General features: G+C 49.8%; 1 protein-coding gene across 5 annotated transcripts in view; it reads right to left on the reverse strand.

The window, feature by feature from the left end:
- The window catches only part of LOC135243601 (ankyrin repeat and fibronectin type-III domain-containing protein 1-like), a 155,165-nt gene that overhangs the window by 56,157 nt on the left and 76,715 nt on the right, over window positions 1-22,293 (reverse strand). The window contains exon 1 of one of the 5 annotated variants that reach the window (XM_064315553.1): window positions 97-194. The exons of the other annotated variants lie outside the window; for them this stretch is intronic. The gene's annotated coding sequence lies outside the window, so the exon portion shown is untranslated. Of the gene's footprint in view, window positions 1-96; window positions 195-22,293 lie in introns of those variants that run through there. 5 annotated transcript variants of the gene reach the window in all.

Raw genomic sequence — 22,293 nt, forward strand, 5'->3', positions numbered from 1 at the left:
GCACAAGTACACACCGGCGCTTGTGCGCACATGTGCACACACACACTTACACACACACACACGCGCGCGGCGCACACACACCTCCTTTCCACATACCGTTAGTGTCCTTGCGCTCCTCTCTCAGAAACACACACCTGTCCCCCGGCGCTCAGCTCCGCGCGAGAGAAAGCCCGTCCCCTCTCCCCTCCGCCACCGCCAACTTTCCCGCCATCCTGCCGACGGACGCGCCGTCTCCCCCACCGTCTCCCGCACTTTCTAAACGCCCGGGTCCTCCTCTCTCCCCTTCCCCTCTCTTTGCTCTCCGTGAAACTGCCAGTCACAGCCTAGCCTCCGAGCGCGCTCAGACGGGTGCCTGCCTTTGCCGAGTTGTACTTTAGTTGTGGTTGCCAGGCGATAAAGCTGCTAACGCTACAAATTGGAAGGGGAAGATGGGGGTGGGGGGGAGGGGGCGGGGGTGGGGGGCAGAAGGAGGGTGCAGAATGCTAATTGCTGTCACTCTGCTGTTGATTGTGTGCACTGAGGCAGAATGGCAAGGGACGTGTGTGTGTGGTGGGGGGGGGGAGCATACAGGTGAACAGCAAGGCGATAAAAAAAAACTTGTGAGGAACTCCTACTCGAAATGATGTCACCAACAAAGAAAAAAAAAAATTACACAGGCTTGACACCCTCACGGCCACATTTAAGAACGCTTCAAAACGAATTCATTCATGAGTTCATAACGGCTGATTTATTACAAAGCACGAGGACCCTTATTTTAATGAAAAACCCCCCAAACTGCGTCCGTCACAGTACGCCACCTCTTATCATTCTAACTGTTAGTTCCGCTCTCACAATGCACCCCTAAATATGGCGCTCCTGTGTGGACCTTGACAGGAGAAAAATGAGTTTAAATTCAGCCTGACTGTTAAAAAACGCAAGCTAGCTTGGGACTCTCCATCTTCGCCCACTCTATTAAATTACATCCTGTTTTTAGTAAGATGTTCACTCCAGTTTTCCTACTTCCACAAGTTCCTCTGCAGTTTAAAATACGAGTGACTGTAATTCTGACTCCATGTGTCCAAACACTTAGGAGAAGCTCAACTCCCACTGAGCTAAATATATGAGCGAGATAACTTCGACAGGGGAACTCAGTGTGATAGTAACAACAAATTTAACAATGTTGTCAGTGATTGGTGGATACCTTTTGGCTGCACATCCAGGAAATGCCCACAAATCACTATCAGTGTCGCCTTTTTTTTTCTTTTTCGTTTTTACCAACTACACTCGAGTGAGTGTCTGTGGTCTGCGTTTATGAAGGCCATTTAAAATAAAAGGTGTAACACTGAAAAGCAGTAACATCAATCCCAGCAGCATCTTGAAACATCAGCTACACAGGGTCAGCCAAGAGGCAACCACTTTGCTCAGGCTAGCTAGATCATAAGCTTTTTTAAACCCATTCTTAAAAAACGTTGTATTACATAGTTCTTCCCCTTCAGATTTTATATGCATTTTCTATTTATACATCTTCCTCCTATCTCGTTTCCTCTAATACTTTGGAATAAGTATATATTATGTTTTTTGTTGTTGGTTTCTGTTCAAATTGATTTCTGCTTTAATTATTCTGTTTAAATGGACTCATTGTCAAGCACTTTGTAAACTTTGTTTTAAAAGAGGGTTACATAACAACAACAACAACAACAATAATAATAATAATAATAATAATAATAATAATAATACCACAGGCCAGATTAGCTCAATCTCTCTCACACACACCACAGGCCAGATTAGCTCAATCTCGCTCACACACACCACAGGCCAGATTAGCTCAATCTCTCTCACACACATACCACAGGCCAGATTAGCTCAATCTCTCTCACACACATACCACAGGCCAGATTAGCTCAATCTCTCTCACACACATACCACAGGCCAGATTAGCTCAATCTCTCTCACACACACCACAGGCCAGATTAGCTCAATCTCTCTCACACACACACCACAGGCCAGATTAGCTCAATCTCTCTCACACACACCACAGGCCAGATTAGCTCAATCTCTCTCACACACACAATACCACAGGCCAGATTAGCTCAATCTCTCTCACACACACACCACAGGCCAGATTAGCTCAATCTCTCTCACACACACAATACCACAGGCCAAACCGGAGTGTATAGATGCATACAGACAGGCACTCAGACAGGCACCATTACTGAATCCATCCTCACTGTGCGCAGCTCTTACTGAAGCCATAATGATCTTTTTTTACGAGCTGTGGATCTGGATTATATCTCCCCTGTCATTAAAGAGCCAAAAAAAAAAAAAAAAAACACATTCTGCATGATTTGGAAAAAGTGATGAGGAGAAGAAGAAATTAGCTGGAAAGAAAGGCAGGGAGGGTTGCCAGCGCAACATAAATAATCCCCCCGGCGCTCGGCGGCGTCCGCGCGGCGTCCAGCGGGCCGGGGGCCGGCTGTTTGGGCGTCTCTCGCGCTCCGCGCTCGCAGTTCGGATGAGCGTTGGAAGTGCGTCTGGCACTCCCCGGCCAAAGAGGGACGGGACGCGGACGAACGCGGCGAGACGCGATGCGATTCGCTGGGTCGGCGGGAGCGCCGCCCCCCCTCTCTCTCCCCGCTTCGTTACGCGTGTTATTCCGACGCGTCCGCGCCGCCTCCCTCATCGCGCCGGGGGGACTGTGAGGGAGACGGCCGCCGGTCAGAGCACTCTGGGGTCGGTCATCCCTCTGACCTCTCTCTCTCTGAGGTGAAGTCCCTCCTCCTGTCTCTCCCAACGGGAAGAACAGCTCCAAGTTATCTGGGCAGACTTTTATTTTGAAAGCCCAGAAGGGTTGAGGGCCCCAGGGAGGACTCATTAGAGAGTTGCACACGTGCCCGTGGGACACTGAGGCAATGCAGACAAGATTATTACATTACATTCACTGTATTACTCACAATTGGCAGACGCTCTCATCCAGAGTGACTTACGCAACTTGCTGCATTTTCAGGGACCATTTATACAGCTAAATATACACTGAAGCAATTCAGATAAAGTACCTTGTTCAAAGGTATAATGGCAGTGTCCTACATGGGAGTCAAACCTGCAACTCGTAGGTTGCAAGACTGGTTCAATGCCCATCCCTTATGAAAAAATGACCAGTGCAATTTGCCTTTTTACATGTGAAAATGACAATTTCACGTGTGAATTGAACATTTATACATGTGAGTTAACATATTCACACAAGAAAAGAAAGTTTTCTTTGCAAAAAAAAACAAAGAATGTCTGAAAGAATGACAAAAAAAGTGAATTTTCACATGGGACCGACTTTTTGTGACCCACAATGTTCAAACAAAAGAAGTGAATTAAAATAGCATAGGCTATCTTTTCATGCTCTCATCTTATGGGTGGGATTATTTTCACATGTTGGGTGTTCACATGTGCTTTTTGGTCACGTGGTTTTTTGACACATGACCTCTTTTCTTTTGTAAGGGATTATGCTACACTGCTGCCCGTTGCACTGTTATTAATAATTATGCCATTAGGCCATAACTCCTCCCCCTTACTTGCCAGGCCCAACTTCCTGGGGTCGAACTTCCTGGGCTTTAAAAAGTTTTTCCTGCATCCTCGAGACGCGTTTCTGCGATCATCCGGAATTCGATCGACGGCAAATAACGGAAAACGCCCACGGAGCCGCGGTGAATCACGCCGCGCGTCTCCCACTCCTCTCCGAACCGTCCGGGCGCCGTACCGTCACCCCCCACCCCCCCCCCCCCCCCCGAAGGACGAGGCGAGCCGTCATCAAACCCGGAGCGCCTCCTGGGGCGGATGACAAACGGTTCGGGCCGAGGGGGCGGGGGGGGGGGGGGACGGCACTCGCCCGAAGTGCTCCAAGACCCCATCGCTCACGCTCACGCTCTCGCTCTCGCTATCGCACTCCTCTCTCTCTCGGCCGCGCGTAATAAACGGTTTCAGCCGCGCGGCGACAGAAAAAAAGCTTCTGTGACTCAGCTCTGAATCAGCTCTCTTTTCTGCCAATCTTCGCGAGAAGGACAAAACTGCCGGCAGAATAATCTTTATTTTCACCACCTCTTTCTCGCAATTTCTGAATGCTCAATCATATTTATGTCTATTCGTAACAAGCTGGAATTTTTTTTCTGCAAAATTACCACAATTGACGGTAAAGACACACCATTAGTCATAGCATCATTGTTAAACTGCTGTCAATCCTGCCGACTGCTCATATGTTTAAGTGACAGTTTTTTTGTTTAGTTAGTTTTTTTTTTTACAGACATGGTGAAAGTGCATGCATAGTATGTGTAACTGCGTTTTTTATGTTGAAATAGGTTTGAGAAAATCACATCGCAGCAATTGTTACCTCATCCTCAGTCTTCTTCGTTTATATTTCCTTGTTCGGAATTCTACCTTCTTATTTATCCTCACTCCTCACTCACTCCACAGAGAAACCAAAAGCCGTTGAAGAAAAGCAGGTAGAAGAATTCACCCCCTTTCTATTACAACCTAAATTGGGCCAGGGGTACTTCATTCTCTCGTGAGATTACATTGAATTTGTTAATGAGGTCCATCTATATTGTGAGTACTTTTGTAAATGAGAAATGTGAGTCTTCTTTTGAAGGTCGTTGAATGAAAAATACATTATGCATCAAACGTCTATCGAGTTCATTACCGTACGCCGGTGAAGTGGATAAAAACATTTAAATTCATTAAAATGTTAAACTGAACAAGTTCAAGAGGAGTGAATATTTTATGAAGACACTCTACGCTGCCCTAATTAGCTGCGTTTAGGAAAGGAATTATGAACATCAAACGAAAGGTCGTTGTTTTGGGGTCCTTGAAACCGCGTTCGGTCTCGAACCTCCCGTCCTCCCGCAGATGCGCAGCAGAGCTTCGGGCTCTGCGGGGGGCCCGGGACATAAGGGTCTGGGAGGAAACGAGCGGAGGAGGTCTACGGAGAAAGGATGTGTGAGAAACAGCAACGCGGCTTTCTACGGGAGCCGAGCTGCGGCGGGCCTCCGAAGCATCATACACGACGGGAGCACTGCTGGGCGGCAGTGTGGTGTAATGGGTAAGATGCTAGTCTTGTAACCTAAAGGTCACAAGTTCAATTCCCCGGTTAGGAATTGAACTGCTGTTGTAACTCTTGAGCAAGGTACTTAACCTGCATTGCTTCCGTATATATCCAGCTGTATAAATGGATGCGATGTACAGTAAACGCTGTATGCAATAGTTGTGTGAGTCGCTCTGGATAAAACCGTGTGCTAAATGCCTGTAAAGCATCATTTGCTGCATGAGCATGTCTGCTTCAGCTAAATAAAAACAAAAAACCCATAGCGCCATTACTGATAGTGAACAGACACACAACGAGACTTCATCCTTCAATGCAGCTCACGGCTTGTGCCATTCGCTTGGTTCGGTTTACGGCTCAGACACCGTTACACAACACAATAAAAGCAAAACACTTTGGGGTGAGGAAAGAAAAAAAAAGAGATTTCTATTCATCTTAATGATGGAAAAAAAAATGCTAAGAAACGGAATACACGCGTGCCACGAGGAGACATCGTTTCTTGCGGGCAGACGTTTTATATTCTGTCTTTTTTTGTGTTTTCGGGGTAATGTCAGTTTAACAGGCCTTTTAACCGCCGGGCGATCGGAGGAGGACGGGGGCCGCCACAAACGACTCGAGAAGCTCGCGGTGGCGTTTGTTTTAGCGTTCGGGCGGGCAGAGTCATTTACGACCGCGGTGGGAACCCCCGACGGACGGACGGACGGACGGACAGCGCCGCGCCAGACCGTGAGAACCGCGACCGAGGGGCGAGAGGATCCCGGGGACGCCTTCGCACGTAGCGCCCGGACGGTCGCCGGCCTGCGACAGGGCTTCTCGGTCTGTTTCGGGTCAGCAATGAGCTGAACGGCTGGGCAGGCGGGGCCTACGTGCCTGCGTTTGAACGGGCCAATCGTGACAGCGCTCTCAACTGTCACTCAACTGCTCTGGAGCTTCAGTCAGACGGCCACAGAGGGTGGGGTCGCAGGTATCTGATTCTGAGCATCCCTGATGTAAATAACTGGATGTCCTGAAACCAGAAGTAATTAGATTATTTCACTAGGATATAATAAATAAATGAACTCCTGGCGCGATCTGCAATCAGCCAACGGGACATGAAAGAGCTCCGACCATCTAAGAGCTGCTGACATCAAAGGATGGCCAAGCCAGAGCTGTTTCCAGCCAGTGGAGGGGTTGTGTGTGTGTGTGAGTGTGTGTGAGAGAGAGAGTGTGTGTGTGTGTGTGTGTGTGAGAGAGAGTGTGTGTGTGTGTGTGTGTATGTGTGTGTGTGTGTGTGTATGCTGTGTGTGTGTGTGTGTGTGTGTATGCTGTGTGTATGCTGTGTGTGTGTGTGTGTGTGGTGTAATACGGTATGTATGACACAGCCCTGTTGCGTAAGCAGGGGGCATGTAAGCTCATTCTGCTCCTGTCATTTACCTCAGTCAGGTCATTCTGTGAGGTGTGATGAATAGAGAGGACAGTTCCAGAAGGTTCCGGATGGTAATGATAGAGAGAACACACACACACACACACACACACACACACACACGCTCGTGTGTGATGGCAGTCCCTTCCCTTCCTCTCGTAAGCCTTTATTCAGCCAGCCAGTCTTTCCCAGTCCTGTTTATAGGGAGGTAAGCTCAGGAGGTAAGACCGATTGTCTGGCAGTCGGAGGGTTGCCGGTTCAAACCCCGCTCTGGGCGTGTCGAAGTGTCCTTGAGCAAGACACCTAATCCCTAACCCCTAACTGCTCTGGCGAATGAGAGGCATCAATTGTAAAGCGCTTTGGATAAAAGCGCTATATAAATGCAGTCCATTTACCATTTACCATTTATTAATGGCGACTACAGACGCTGCCTTCTTTGATGTGGATGCTCCCGGCGTTCTCTGACAGACTGCCCTCTTACTACAGCTTATTAATCCATCACTCAGCTTCAGAGCCCTGCCTAATGCAACAGCTTCAGAGCCCTGCCTAATACAACAGCTTCAGTTCAGCTTCAGAGCCCTGCCTAATGCAACAGCTTCAGTTCAGCTTCAGAGCCCTGCCTAATGCAACAGCTTCAGTTCAGCTTCAGAGCCCTGCCTAATGCAACAGCTTCAGTTCAGCTTCAGAGCCCTGCCTAATGCAACAGCTAGTTAGCTTCAGAGCCCTGCCTAAGTCACTTAAAACAGCTTCAGCTGCCTCGAGCCTGCTAGCAAGCTTCAGTTCCTCGGCTCTGCACAGCAGCATGAGCAAATGCCCTAAGTCACTAAAATTGAAAATATTACACATAATATCATAAGGAATTTGATACAGGGGTGAATAAAAGACACACGGTCAATGAAGGGAAAGGTACTTGGTCCAGGTTGGTTCTGTAGTGTTCTTCTTGCCATAAAAATGCTGGATTCAGTCATTTCTGTTATCGCATCTGGTCTAAGTTCTGGAAGCCTCCTACTTATTCTCTAGTACTGTGAAATGAGTGAGGACCATGAAAAAAAAAACCCAAACAAAAAAGGACAGAGCACACAGCTAAATCTGCTGACCCAAGGGGAACAGCCTTACCACACCGTGTTCCCCCCAACCCCTCAAAAAAAAAAAACCTCTAACCCATTAACCAGGGTCAGTCACATGACACAGCAGGGCCAGGGAACAGTGGAGAAAACAAACACTGGAGAGACGCCATGGAGACATTTTCCATCGTATGGCTCCTCTATGATGGGATGACACAAACCTCAATATTACTGCTGCTGCTGAGTGCTGCTGGGGGGGGGTGGGGGGGGGGCATGTGGTTTGAGTCGGGGGGCTGGTTGGGTGGGATGGAGGGGGAACACTGGGGGGTGGGTAATTTTTTCGCTGGATGCAATGCATAAAAACAGGATGTGGTGGAATGCTTCAACGAAACGCCGATTCTGTGTCTCTCCGCGCTGGGCAAACGGACTCAATGAGTCCTCTGGGTAGGTGGGTTTGGGGGGTGGGGAGGTGGGGAAAGTTGGAGGGGGGGGGGGGGCGGCAGCGATGACCCAGTCTTAGCCTTCATCACTGCGCAAATCAGAACAATTGCAAAATATGTTCCTAATACCCCATGACCAAACCCCCCAACCCCTCACCCCAACTAAACCTTTAACTGCCCCCACTGTGGCCTGCTGGAGTCTGAGCTCTGGAAGACCAGCCCTGAGTGAGACTATCTGACGCTCTTCTGAACGGGTTCCATCTTCTGCTGAATCCCACCGGAGTCCTGGGAGAGGAGGCATTCCGTTCACCCGAACACAAACAAAAACACCAACAACTGCGACCCGAGGGCGGCGTGTGCTCCGCTCGCGGAAGCGACGCGGCGTGTTACGGGAACATCCTTCGCCGCGACAGCAGAAAACAACAGGGGGACGGACCGGAGCGGACGGAACAGAGAACACGCAGGGGGACGGACCGGAGCGGACGGAACAGAGAACACGCAGGGGGACGGACCGGAGCGGACGGAACAGAGAACACGCAGGGGTCGGACGGAGCGGACGGAACAGAGACACGCAGGGGACGGACCGGAGCGAACGGAACAGAGAACACGCAGGGGGACGGACCGGAGCGGACGGAACAGGGAACACGCAGGGGGACGGACCGGAGCGGACGGAACAGGGAACACGCAGGGGGACGGACCGGAGCGGACGGAACAGAGAACACGCAGGGGGACGGACCGGAGCGGACGGAACAGAGAACACGCAGGGGACGGACCGGAGCGGACGGAACAGAGAACACGCAGGGGGACGGACCGGAGCGGACGGAACAGAGAACACGCAGTGGGACGGACCGGAGCGGACGGAACAGAGAACACGCAGGGGGACGGACCGGAGCGGACGGAACAGAGAACACGCAGGGGGACGGACCGGAGCGGACGGAACAGAGAACACGCAGGGGGACGGACCGGAGCGGACGGAACAGATTCATAGCCTGTCACGTCTAACGCCACGTCGCGGGCCGGCAGCGTAAAACTTGACCGCGGAAACCTGAGCCCGATATGTCGCACATGTGGGAAGAGAAATCAGCGAATCCCCAACGCTTAACCGCCGTCTGTGCACCGCTGCAGTTTGGCCGTTCGAAAACGGGGGATTAACGGCAAAAAAAACGGAAACCTCAGGCCACATTCGGAATGCAGTATTGCCACAGTGCGGCAAGATTACTTAATTATCGATCAGTGAAAAGCGCTGTCGCCTCACAGCAGGAACGTCCCTGGTTTGAGTCCCAGGCCGGGGCCTTTCAGGGTGGAGTCTGCATGTTCTCCTTGTGTCCGCGTGCATTTCCAGCCCAACCCCTACAACCCTGACCAGGAATAAGTCCTTATCCCGATGTGATGGATTACTAGATATTGAAACATAATTAGATATAATGAAAACAGAGATTTTTCATGCAATATTTTGTAAATTCCCTGAGCAATATAACGGTCTTTTCATTTATCCAGATTTTTGTTTCAGCTGATTATGATTATTATCATCAATGTACTCAGATGGTAGTTAAGGAAAGGGGTCTCTCATATCTATATACTGTACACACCACTGCTAGAACATCCAATCTCCATGAAGCTCGTGGACTAACAGCCCGTTGTGAATGAACCAGACTGGGCAAACATGTGAGCAGACGAAATGCAGGCAAATGTTTGGAGCTGAAACACAATCTCTTCCCATCTCGGCACTCAGCACTACAAAGCATTACAGCCTGAGTACCGGCTGGACTGAAAGGGGACAGAGGAAATGAAACGGCTTTCATACGACATGATAAAGTGTAATAGCGGGGTAAAGAGAGTGAATGTCTGTGAAATGGAAAAGAAATATTGTGGCAGGAAAAAGTCAGTGAAGAACACACTGCAGAACAGTGCATGAACAGAGCGTGTGTATTGTATGAGCAGAGCATGTGTATTGCATGAGCAGAGTGTGTGTAGTGTATGAGCAGAACATGTGTGGAGTCTATGAAGAGAGCGTGTGTATTGTATGAGCAGAGTGTTTATTGTATGAAGAGAGCGTGTGTATTGTATGAGCAGAATGTGTGTAGTGTATGAATAGAGTGTGTGTAGTGTATGAAGAGAGTGTGTGTATTGTATGAAGAGAGCGTGTGTATTGTATGAAGAGAGCGTGTGTATTGTATGAGCAGAGCGTGTGTAGTGTATGAGCAGAACATGTGTAGTGTATGAGAAGAACATGTGTGGAGTCTATGAAGAGAGCGTGTGTATTGTATGAGCAGAGTGTTTATTGTATGAAGAGAGCGTGTGTATTGTATGAGCAGAATGTGTGTAGTGTATGAATAGAGTGTGTGTAGTGTATGAAGAGAGTGTGTGTATTGTATGAAGAGAGCGTGTGTATTGTATGAAGAGAGCGTGTGTATTGTATGAGCAGAGCGTGTGTAGTGTATGAGCAGAACATGTGTAGTGTATGAGCAGAACGTGTGTGTAGTGTATGAGCACAAGAGTCACAAGAGAAGAGCTCCCGTCATCGTGAGCAGGATATGAAACCTGAATCTCTTCAGCAAACATCCATCTGTTCACAGGGACAATGAGCGAAATATGAATCATGTACTGTAAGTCACGCGGATATCCATCAGGAAATCAGCCACGAAACACACCGACGGGGTCTTTTAATGGGGAAAGGGCCGCTGTTAATGTGTAGTCATTCTGCAAGACGGCCAGCGGGACTGTATGGAAGTCAGACAGCCAGCGGGACTGTATGGAAGTCAGACAGCCAGCGGGACTGTATGGAAGTCAGACAGCCAGCGGGACTGTATGGAAGTCAGACAGCCAGCGGGACTGTATGGAAGTCAGACAGCCAGCGGGACTGTATGGAAGTCAGAGAGCCAGCGGGACTGTATGGAAGTCAGACGGCCAGCGGGACTGTATGGAAGTCAGACGGCCAGCGGGACTGTATGGAAGTCAGACAGCCAGCGGGACTGTATGGAAGTCAGACGGCCAGCGGGACTGTATGGAAGTCAGACGGCCAGCGGGACTGTATGGAAGTCAGACAGCCAGCGGGACTGTATGGAAGTCAGACGGCCAGCGGGACTGTATGGAAGTCAGACGGCCAGCGGGACTGTATGGAAGTCACAGCAAGACAGCCAGCGGGACTGTATGGAAGTCAGACAGCCAGCGGGACTGTATGGAAGTCAGACAGCCAGCGGGACTGTATGGAAGTCAGACAGCCAGCGGGACTGTATGGAAGTCAGACAGCCAGCGGGACTGTATGGAAGTCAGACAGCCAGCGGGACTGTATGGAAGTCAGACAGCCAGCGGGACTGTATGGAAGTCAGACAGCCAGCGGGACTGTATGGAAGTCAGACAGCCAGCGGGACTGTATGGAAGTCAGACAGCCAGCGGGACTGTATGGAAGTCAGACAGCCAGCGGGACTGTATGGAAGTCAGACAGCCAGCGGGACTGTATGGAAGTCAGACAGCCAGCGGACTGTATGGAAGTCAGACAGCCAGTAGGACTGTATGGAAGTCAGACAGCCAGCGGGACTGTATGGAAGTCAGACAGCCAGCGGGACTGTATGGAAGTCAGACAGCCAGCGGGACTGTATGGAAGTCAGACAGCCAGTAGGACTGTATGGAAGTCAGACAGCCAGCGGGACTGTATGGAAGTCAGACAGCCAGCGGGACTGTATGGAAGTCAGACAGCCAGCGGGACTGTATGGAAGTCAGACAGCCAGCGGGACTGTATGGAAGTCAGACAGCCAGCGGGACTGTATGGAAGTCAGACGGCCAGTGGGACTGTATGGAAGTCAGACGGCCAGTGGGACTGTATGGAAGTCAGACAGCCAGCGGGACTGTATGGAAGTCAGACAGCCAGGTCCTGGGGCGGAGGAGACGGGGGCGGCGGGGGGAGGGGGGCGTATTTTGGGGGCGCGCGGCAGCCTCGGGGCGCTGGAGCCGGAGGTGAATTCCGGAGCTCTTTGGACCGCAGTTCCCCCCCCGGCCCCCGGCCCCCGCTAGCGCCCGGGCTAGCCGGGCCGAGTGTTATGCAAGGTCTTGGCCGCCGAAGTAATCTTTTCCAGCGGTGTGGATGTGTGTGTGAGTGAGAGAGAGACAGAGAGAGAGAGAGAGAGAGAGAGAGAGACAGAGAGAGAGAGAGAGAGACGGCGGCGATGGGAACGGGCCAAAATTTGCGCGACGCACAGCCCCAAAAAAGCAGGGGCTGACTCCTTCCTGTCTGGACCGCCGACTCCCTGAGGGTGGCGGAAGGTGCCGGAGCATCCCGGACAAGCCCCCCCTCCCCCCCCCTTCAAGGCACGACTCACTGGGCCAGCTCGGCCGGGGGAGGGGGGGGGGGTAGGGCTGACAAACCCTGGATGTGTATGCGGAAAAAGGGGGGAACAGGTAGACCCTGCAGATAGCTGCTCCTGGACGAGAGATTAATTTACTCCTGCCTTTCCTTCTCATGAAGGAACGGCTGGCTCAGAGAAGCAGGGGGAATGTTCAGGTTACTGTATGGTGCGGCACTGTACGTCTTCAACTCCAGCGATGATGGCCAAGGAGCATAACTTTTCGGAAGTGGTTTCTGGCTCAAAGAACAACACCTCTCTGCTGCTGAGCAGAGTCTGTGGTGTAGTGGCGCAGAGCTTGATGGAGAAAGAATGCCTGTACCAGGAAGAGGAAGGACACCGGTACTATTGTTGACAAGTCGCACATAGCCAGTGCCTTGTTTGCCATTTGCAACAGGATAGGATATTTAAGATATTTCGTTCTTTGCATGCATATTGATTGTCAGTCAGGTGGGATAGTCTCACTTCCTGGCATTAGTGTCGCTCCTAAAACTATTAAACATGTACGTATTATAGCGAGGTATGTTTTGTTTCGATCAATTTTCATGTTTGTTTAATAAAGTAAATAATTGAATAAGTATAGCGCACAATCAGATGTCCTGTTAATTGTACAGATTCATTGAAATGTTTTTGGGGCATTTTATGATGCCTGATGTGACCCACAATATGCTTTTCACATTGTGGGAAAAACGTTTTCAGACGTAGCCAACAGAACAGGAAGCAGTTCACCCACATCCTCCAATATGGCGTGTTTCCCAAATTTGGACACGGTACAAAACCTAAGACTCAGTAAGCTCCTCAATTAAAGAGATCTTTGGGACGGTCATTATCTTTAAAAGGCTTTGGTTACAGTAATTCTTCCAGAACTGTTAATTACGAGTTGCATTTCACATTTTGGGGAGCAAACCTTCACAGCAGACAAAATTATCCGACGTGTGGATTTATCAATTTCTGTTTGAAAGAGACTCGCGCAGTGTGTATTACATGCTGGAATTGTCGCTCTGAAAGCTAAACAAGCAGTGATCGATGCCGTCGCAGTTCCATACAGCAGGTTGGGTTTGGAACTTTCCGCAGACGAGCAAACACAAGCTCTGCCGTTGCCGCGTTTCAGTGACATCAACTCAGACGGGAGGTACTTCTGCATTTAGAAAAAAAAAAGTAACAGGCGCTGTAAACTACGAGGTCTACAAAAGGGAGATTCGGGCAAGAGGAAGAGTCGAACGTCTGCAAAAAGGTCAAAGGCGATCTGATTTGGATATCTTTTACCTCCGTGTCAAGCGGCAGGCGCGCGCCTTCAAAAACCCGCCAAAACGCCGCTGGTCAGGAGGGAGGGCGGGAGGGCGGGACAGCGGTTAGCTGGGGTGCGTTCTGTACGAGAGCGAGGGGGAGTTCCACGCCTCTCCGTCCCTCGCGGGCGGGCTTGCCGCTGCGGTGGTGGGAGGGGCCCCGCTGGCTGGCGTTCGCGCACGGCGACGAGCGGCCTTCTCCAGGCGGCCCTCCAAGAGGAGGCGGGGTCTCGCTCTACGACGGCTCCGGCAGATTCAACCCTTCTCTTTTTTTTTTTTTTTCAGATCTTGTAACGACCTCTCCTTTTTTTCTCCATTCTACTTCTTCTTCTTCTTCTGGCTTTTGTTTTTTTTTTCCTCCTCCTCCGCATTCCGTCCGCGCGGCGGCTCGCTGGCGGGGCGTCCGCGCCGGGGGCCCGGCGGCGCCACCGACTGTTTTGTGAGTTGTTTACGGCGAGCGCTGATTCGCCCGGGGAGGTTTGGCCCGGCTGCTCCGGGACTTGTTTTCGAAAAAAAGGAAATTATGAATGAATCTCTCTACCGCACCTTCCCCCCCTTACCCCACACGCTCCCCAAACAGCAACCCCCCCCCCCTTACTCAGCAGAGTCAGTTCAGCACCGGGAGACGGTCTCCGTTCTTGTGGTCGGGCAGCCATTTGCGCTGACTGCGGCCCGACGTCTCTGCATGAAAAATGGGCTTCCTGCTCTCTCTCTCTCTTTATTTATTTATCTTTCCATCTTCTGTGGCGTTCTGGACCAAAATACAGGCTTGGGGTTTTTGTTTTTTTTTAAATTCAATTTTTTTTTTTTCTAAAGTATTGAAAAAATATTGTGGTTTTTCGGGACGGAAGGAAAAACAAAGGTGAGTTTCTGAATTGGTCCAAAATGGCCGCCAACCGAAACACGTCAAGGGCCATGCCAGCTGCATCAGGCGTGAGACCACCTTGTGCTGCTAATTTACCCAACGCAACTGAAACAATTTACGCACTGCTTTACACACAAACACACCCATACTGTGTATTTATGTACACATGAACTGTATTTATTTTTGAATGTGCACATACGTACACAGAATATATATGTATATATATATATATATATATTTATACATAAATAAAGAATGACATTGTATCCTGCACAGTGTCACAGGATACATTCATTAGTGTTTGTGTGTGTGTGTGTGTGTGTGTGTCAGCACGCATGTTTGTACTGTGTGCATGTGTGTGTCTGTGTGATTTTCTTTGTGTGAGAGATTGTGTTTAAAAAACAGAGCAAACAGGGAAAATCTCGCATTCCGATTGGTTAATAGCGACAGTATAATAAATGTATGCCACGGCTATGACGTTGAATGTTCTATCATAGTTCACACTCCACAGCTAAGCAGTCATTTAGGTCAAAATGAAAAAACATATTGCCGACCGAAACTCGGGAAGGGGGAGCAGGATCCTCGCCACGCTGAGCACTGCGCCTCCTCCACTGAACAAAATGAGCAGATCTACGCAACGCCATCCCACTGATGCTGGACAGTTTTTCTGTGGTTGACCAATTGATGGACACATCAAATAAATAAATAAATATCAGTAAGGAATAAACTCTTGTTAGCTCACTAATGGTAGTTATATTTACTAATATTGCATAACAATCGCCAACACCGCTGCCTCCGCAGGACTGTCTCACAGACGGGGGGGGGGGCGGGGGGGAGGGTTACATCAGGCAGTAATGAAAAGGGGAACCAGACTGGGAGGGGGGAGTCGGAACAGAACGTTACCTACAGTCCTCCCTCCCGGCCCTTGACGACGGTTGCCATGACGCTGAGCAGCTCTTCGCCACTTTGGAGAGCTTGCGCTCACTTTTTTCTCTGTGACGGAATTCCAGACATTTTTGTTTTGTGTTTTAGTCGCACCGTTTGATGATGGGACAAGGAGGAGGCGTGGCCACAGGTTAAACGGAGCGGGGGGGGGGGGGGTTACGCCTGTCATGCATCACAGCTCCTGTGACTGAGCAGCTTCGGAAGTTCCGATGAGACTTAATGTAAGAGCACAGATGACAGGAGATGAGAACTGTGTTGAAGACACCATTTTGTGAATAATAGCGACGTCTAATCATCCATTTATATACAGTCAATGCCTAAAATGCGTATACATTTACATACAGTCAATGCCTAAAATGCCTATATATTTATATACAGCCAATGCCTAAAATGCCTATACATTTATATACAGTCAATGCCTAAAATGAGGGAACTATGTATACAAAGGTGTGCAATTCTTACACAGATCAAGTTGACCTGATATGGATGTAAATGCCCTCATATTAAAGATAACAGTCCAAACTTTAAGCTCATTTTCTACTGTATATACACTGCATATATACTGTATATACTGCATATATACACATACTGTATACTGTATATTACTCATAATTATTACTAATGATTTATCCTTATTTTAACTCAGCCTTTTCAACTTTACCTTTGCCAACTTTGCCTCGTTCCTTTCATAGCTCGCACAGGGTCGATGAGCCAATTAAACCACACAGAGCGTGATCAGACAGCTCTGCGAAAAGCCATTGCGTTTGAATGCTTTCTTTTTTTACACTTGAAAACATGAGTCACCGCGGAGATGTGCATGAAATGAATTTAAAACAGCTGAATCATCATTCCGGATTCCCTCAGCGATTACGATCCACTCTTTCGAGCAGGACAGAGGGAGCCCGGAGCACCATCGAGTCCCTAAGATTCACGCTCGCATTCCACGCCCTGCTGGGGTCCCCCCTACGAAGCCAGTCAACACAGATACAGAGCAGATCGGGACAGCGCTGCTAACCTTTTTTTTTCCCCATGGAAAGAAGCCAACGCGCGCTCAAAAAGTCCTGAGAAGCACACGATGGTGTAATACGCTGATTTATATATTCGTGATGTCACTTACGCGCTCATTTGCATGAGAAAACCTGTGACTCATTGGGGGACATTTTGTCCTCTGTGCACTCCGTAATCAGCGAGCGGCCGAGCTGTGCTGGTCACTGTTCTCCCGAGGAAGCTGTTCAGAAAGTCTCCAGATTTGTCGCTAGGCTCTGTTTTGATATAAAGTCGCTAAAGGTTTTGGCAGCAGTGCAAAGAAAATGCGCTCAGGGCCACATTTAAGCAACTCCTAAAAATATGTTTAAAAAATACTCACTCGCTCGTTTAATCTTCATTTATTATTCCATGTTTAAAAACAAGATTTGGCGGGTGAGCAGCCTTCATCAGGGCTTAATGGCAAGCAGATTTTTAAGCAAACACGAACCCCCCCGTTTGTGGTCGAATGTGGGATTGCGCTCGCACACAAGCTGGAAAAACTGAGCAGGGGCGCTCTGAAGCGTCAGTCAAGGGTTCGACCCGGCCGAAATCGCTCTGAAACAGAAACAGTTCCGCACGAGGACGCAGACGGGTTTCACAAAACAACTTTACAGCTCTAGTCAAGATTCACACCTCTGGGTGTCGAGGGTTTGTGACCCTCATGTTTCTTTGGGTGTTGCGATGTCTGTGTTTTTGTAATTGGCTCAGGTGTCGTGATGGCGGTGTTGTGTGATTGGCTCAGGTGTTGTGATGTCGGTGTTGTGTGATTGGCTCAGGTGTTGTGATGTCTGTGTTCTATGATTGGCTCAGGTATTGTGATGTCTGTGTTGTGTGATTGGCTCAGGTGTTGTGGTGTTGTTGAGGTCCGCACCATATTTTGGGGTTTAGGCTTGGGTTCAACTCCAAAACAGAAAAAATCGGCGAAGGAGGGGGGGCGGGAGGTGGCGGTCTAGTTCTGTTCTCCGGTTCTTAAAGCTTCCTGCTGCTTCTGGTACACCTTCCTGCTCAGTTTCCTTCAAGCCTTTTCTACATTACATTACATAACAGGCAAATGCTCTTATCCAGAGCCATATACAACGAAGTGTATAACTGTAACCAGTGACAAGTGTGTTGAAAACCCTTAGAGGGAAGTACAGTTCCAAGCGCAGGGAGCGACCGCGTAGTCTAACCTGGACCCTGTTTTCTGTTTTAGATCAAAGCGCGCTGGCAGTCGCACTGAGGTGCATGAGCCGTCCTGAGAGAGGCGGCCCGATCGCGCTTTCGACGCTAGCGGTCCGACGCGATCTCGAACGGGACGGGCGTATTTCGCACTTTCAGCGCGCTGCCGACGGGCGGGGCTCGCGGTTACCTGGAGGGAGGGGCAGGGGCGGAGAGAGCGTGGAGAGCGGGTGGAGCACGGGTGGAGCGCGGGCGGAGAGAGGGTGGAGCGCGGGTGGAGCGTAAGTGGAGTGGAGAGAGGGTGGAGCGCGGGTGGAGCGCAAGTGGAGAGCGAGTGGAGCGCGGTGCCGGCTTGCGGAGCGACTCCGACCCTCGTGCCCTTATTGATGCTCTTCGCTCCTCTGTGAGTGAGAGGGCTGAGAGGAGGCATTTCTCAGAGCTGAGTCATGAGCTTAGACCGGGAGCCGCTGTTTGCTTTTAATATTCCGAAGCTTTTTTAAAAAAATGATTTCTTTGGTTTTTGAAAGCCGGCGACACAGTTTTAATGCAGATTCGGTGTTTTTCCTCCCCCCCCCCCCCCGTTTGGCCTCTCTCTCCGCTCCGCTCTGCCAAGCACATCACCGGAGAGTCACGCTTCGCGTGCGGCCGCGGTAGGAAAGACCGCCGGTTAAAGTGCCCGTCAAAACAGAGGAGGCGCTCGCGCGGGGATAAAACCCTGCCAACCGCACCCCTCCCACCCTCCCTCCCTCCCTGGGAGCTGCCACACACTCTTACGCACCACCATTTGGGACTGCAGGACACCGTGCCACGAACACAGCATCTTATCAGGATGCGCCACCCAGCAACCCCCCGAAAGGGGAGGGCCCAGCATCGCTACGCATTTTCAACAGACAGAGAGGGGTACAGATAGAGATGGGATCACAGTACAGAGAGGGTTACAGATAGAGAAGGGGTCACAGTACAGAGAGGGTTACAGATAGAGAAGGGGTCACAGTACAGAGAGGGTTACAGATAGAGATGGGATCACAGTACAGAGAGGGTCACAGATAGAGATGGGATCACAGTACAGAGAGGGGTACAGATAGAGATGGGATCACAGTACAGAGAGGGTTACAGATAGAGAAGGGGTCACAGTACAGAGAGGGTTACAGATAGAGAAGGGGTCACAGTACAGAGAGGGTCGCAGATAGAGATGGGATCACAGTACAGAGAGGGGTACAGATAGAGATGGGATCACAGTACAGAGAGGGGTACAGATAGAGATGGGATCACAGTACAGAGAGGGTCACAGATAGAGATGGGATCACAGTACAGAGAGGGTTACAGATAGAGAAGGGGCCACAGTACAGAGAGGGTCACAGATAGAGATGGGATCACAGTACAGAGAGGGTTACAGATAGAGATGGGATCATAGTACAGAGAGGGTCACAGATAGAGAAGGGATCACAGTACAGAGAGGGTCACAGATAGAGATGGGATCACAGTACAGAGAGGGTCACAGGTAGAGAAGGGATCACAGTACAGAGAGGGTCACAGATAGAGATGGGATCACAGTACAGAGAGGGGTACAGATAGAGATGGGATCACAGTACAGAGAGGGTTACAGATAGAGAAGGGATCACAGTACAGAACGTGTCAGGGCATGGAATCAAACCCTTGTCCTCGGGATTCAAATTATGGGCACGAGAGTCAGCTGCCCTACCAACAGCCCTTTAAGGTCACCCTGCACAAACTGCCCCACAAGGTCACCCCATCCAGTGCTTCCGGTAAAACTCACTGGGGCACTGAAGTGTACTACAGTAATGAAACATTTAAACAGGAAATTGTCTTTAGTTTTACATTTTATTTCATTTGCTAAGTATATGCAAAACATTTGAAACACTAATTAGCTTTAGTGCCGTGACACAATATAAGAAGATAAGGGGTCGTATAAACGTCATCATATCTACGCTGCTTGTCATCGTAACTGTAGAGTGTGCGTACGTCTGTAGAGCTTGTGTACGTCTGTAGAGTGTGTGTATGTCTGTAGAGCTTGTGTACGTCTGTAGAGTGTGCGTACGTCTGTAGAGTGTGTGTATGTCTGTAGAGCTTGTGCACGTCTGTAGAGCTTGTGTACGTCTGTAGAGTGTGCGTATGTCTGTAGAGCTTGTGTACGTCTGTAGAGTGTGCGTACGTCTGTAGAGCTTGTGTACGTCTGTAGAGTGTGCGTACGTCTGTAGAGCTTGTGTACGTCTGTAGAGCTTGTGTACGTCTGTAGAGTGTGTGTACGTCTGTAGAGCTTGTGTACGTCTGTAGAGCTTGTGTACGTCTGTAGAGTGTGCGTACGTCTGTAGAGCTTGTGTACGTCTGTAGAGTGTGCGTACGTCTGTAGAGCTTGTGTACGTCTGTAGAGTGTGCGTACGTCTGTAGAGCTTGTGTACGTCTGTAGAGCTTGTGTACGTCTGTAGAGCTTGTGTACGTCTGTAGAGTGTGTGTACGTCTGTAGAGCTTGTGTACGTCTGTAGAGTGTGCGTACGTCTGTAGAGTGTGTGTATGTCTGTAGAGCTTGTGTACGTCTGTAGAGCTTGTGTACGTCTGTAGAGCTTGTGTACGTCTGTAGAGTGTGTGTACGTCTGTAGAGCTTGTGTACGTCTGTAGAGCTTGTGTACGTCTGTAGAGCTGTGTGTACGTCTGTAGAGCTTGTGCACGTCTGTAGAGCTTGTGTACGTCTGTAGAGTGTGTGTAGTCTGTAGAGCTGTGTAGTCTGTAGAGTGTGTGTACGTCTGTAGAGCTTGTGTACGTCTGTAGAGCTTGTGTACGTCTGTAGAGTGTGTGTACGTCTGTAGAGCTTGTGTACGTCTGTAGAGTGTGTGTATGTCTGTAGAGCTTGTGTACGTCTGTAGAGCTTGTGTACGTCTGTAGAGTGTGTGTACGTCTGTAGAGCTTGTGTACGTCTGTAGAGTGTGCGTACGTCTGTAGAGCTTGTGTACGTCTGTAGAGCTTGTGTACGTCTGTAGAGTGTGTGTACGTCTGTAGAGTGTGCGTACGTCTGTAGAGTGTGCGTACGTCTGTAGAGCTTGTGTACGTCTGTAGAGCTTGTGTACGTCTGTAGAGCTTGTGCACGTCTGTAGAGTGTGTGTATGTCTGTAGAGCTTGTGTATGTCTGTAGAGCTTCTGTACGTCTGTAGAGTGTGTGTATGTCTGTAGAGCTTGTGTACGTCTGTAGAGCTTGTGTACGTCTGTAGAGTGTGCGTACGTCTGTAGAGTGTGCGTACGTCTGTAGAGCTTGTGTACGTCTGTAGAGTGTGTGTACGTCTGTAGAGCTTGTGTACGTCTGTAGAGTGTGTGTACGTCTGTAGAGCTTGTGTACGTCTGTAGAGTGTGCGTACGTCTGTAGAGCTTGTGTACGTCTGTAGAGCTTGTGTACGTCTGTAGAGCTTGTGTACGTCTGTAGAGTGTGCGTACGTCTGTAGAGTGTGTGTACGTCTGTAGAGCTTGTGTACGTCTGTAGAGCTTGTGTATGTCTGTAGAGTGTGTGTATGTCTGTAGAGTGTGCGTACGTCTGTAGAGCTTGTGTACGTCTGTAGAGCTTGTGTATGTCTGTAGAGTGTGTGTATGTCTGTAGAGTGTGCGTACGTCTGTAGAGCTTGTGTACGTCTGTAGAGTGTGCGTACGTCTGTAGAGCTTGTGTACGTCTGTAGAGCTTGTGTACGTCTGTAGAGTGTGTGTACGTCTGTAGAGCTTCTGTACGTCTGTAGAGTGTGCGTACGTCTGTAGAGTGTGCGTACGTCTGTAGAGCTTGTGTACGTCTGTAGAGTGTGTGTACGTCTGTAGAGTGTGCGTACGTCTGTAGAGCTTGTGTACGTCTGTAGAGTGTGTGTATGTCTGTAGAGCTTGTGTACGTCTGTAGAGTGTGCGTACGTCTGTAGAGCTTGTGTACGTCTGTAGAGTGTGTGTACGTCTGTAGAGTGTGTGTACGTCTGTAGAGTGTGCGTACGTCTGTAGAGCTTGTGTACGTCTGTAGAGCTTGTGTACGTCTGTAGAGTGTGTGTACGTCTGTAGAGCTTGTGTACGTCTGTAGAGTGTGTGTACGTCTGTAGAGTGTGCGTACGTCTGTAGAGTGTGTGTACGTCTGTAGAGCTTGCCCCCAGAGGAAAAGTGGTGCCCTGGCTGCTTGGAGCGAAAGTCACCCTGAACGCTTGAGCGGTCCCGACCTCACACCGACACTGAACACACACACACCGACACTGAACACACACACACCGACACTGAACACACACACACCGACACTGAACACACACACACACACCGACACTGAACACACACACACCGATGCTAAAACACACACACACACTGACACTGAACACACACACACACACCGACACTGAACACACACACACACACCGACCCTGAATACACACACACCGATGCTGAACACACACACACACACACACACACACTGACACTGAACACACACACACCGATGCTGAACACACACACACACACGACACTGACACTGAACACACACACACCGATGCTGAACACACACACACACACACACACACCGGCGCTGAACACACACCACGCGGCCCTCCGGCGTGACCGCACGCTGGAGTGAGCTTCAAAAGGCCGACTGCACGCAGCTGCCTGGCATTCCAGCAGCTTCCCCGCGGCGGCTAGCTCCAAACGCCAAAGTATTTACGGTTCTGACTGGGGGGGGGGGGCGGGC

Source organism: Anguilla rostrata, chromosome 17 (assembly GCF_018555375.3).
Source record: "Anguilla rostrata isolate EN2019 chromosome 17, ASM1855537v3, whole genome shotgun sequence".
NCBI classification, from domain to species: Eukaryota; Metazoa; Chordata; class Actinopteri; order Anguilliformes; family Anguillidae; genus Anguilla; species Anguilla rostrata.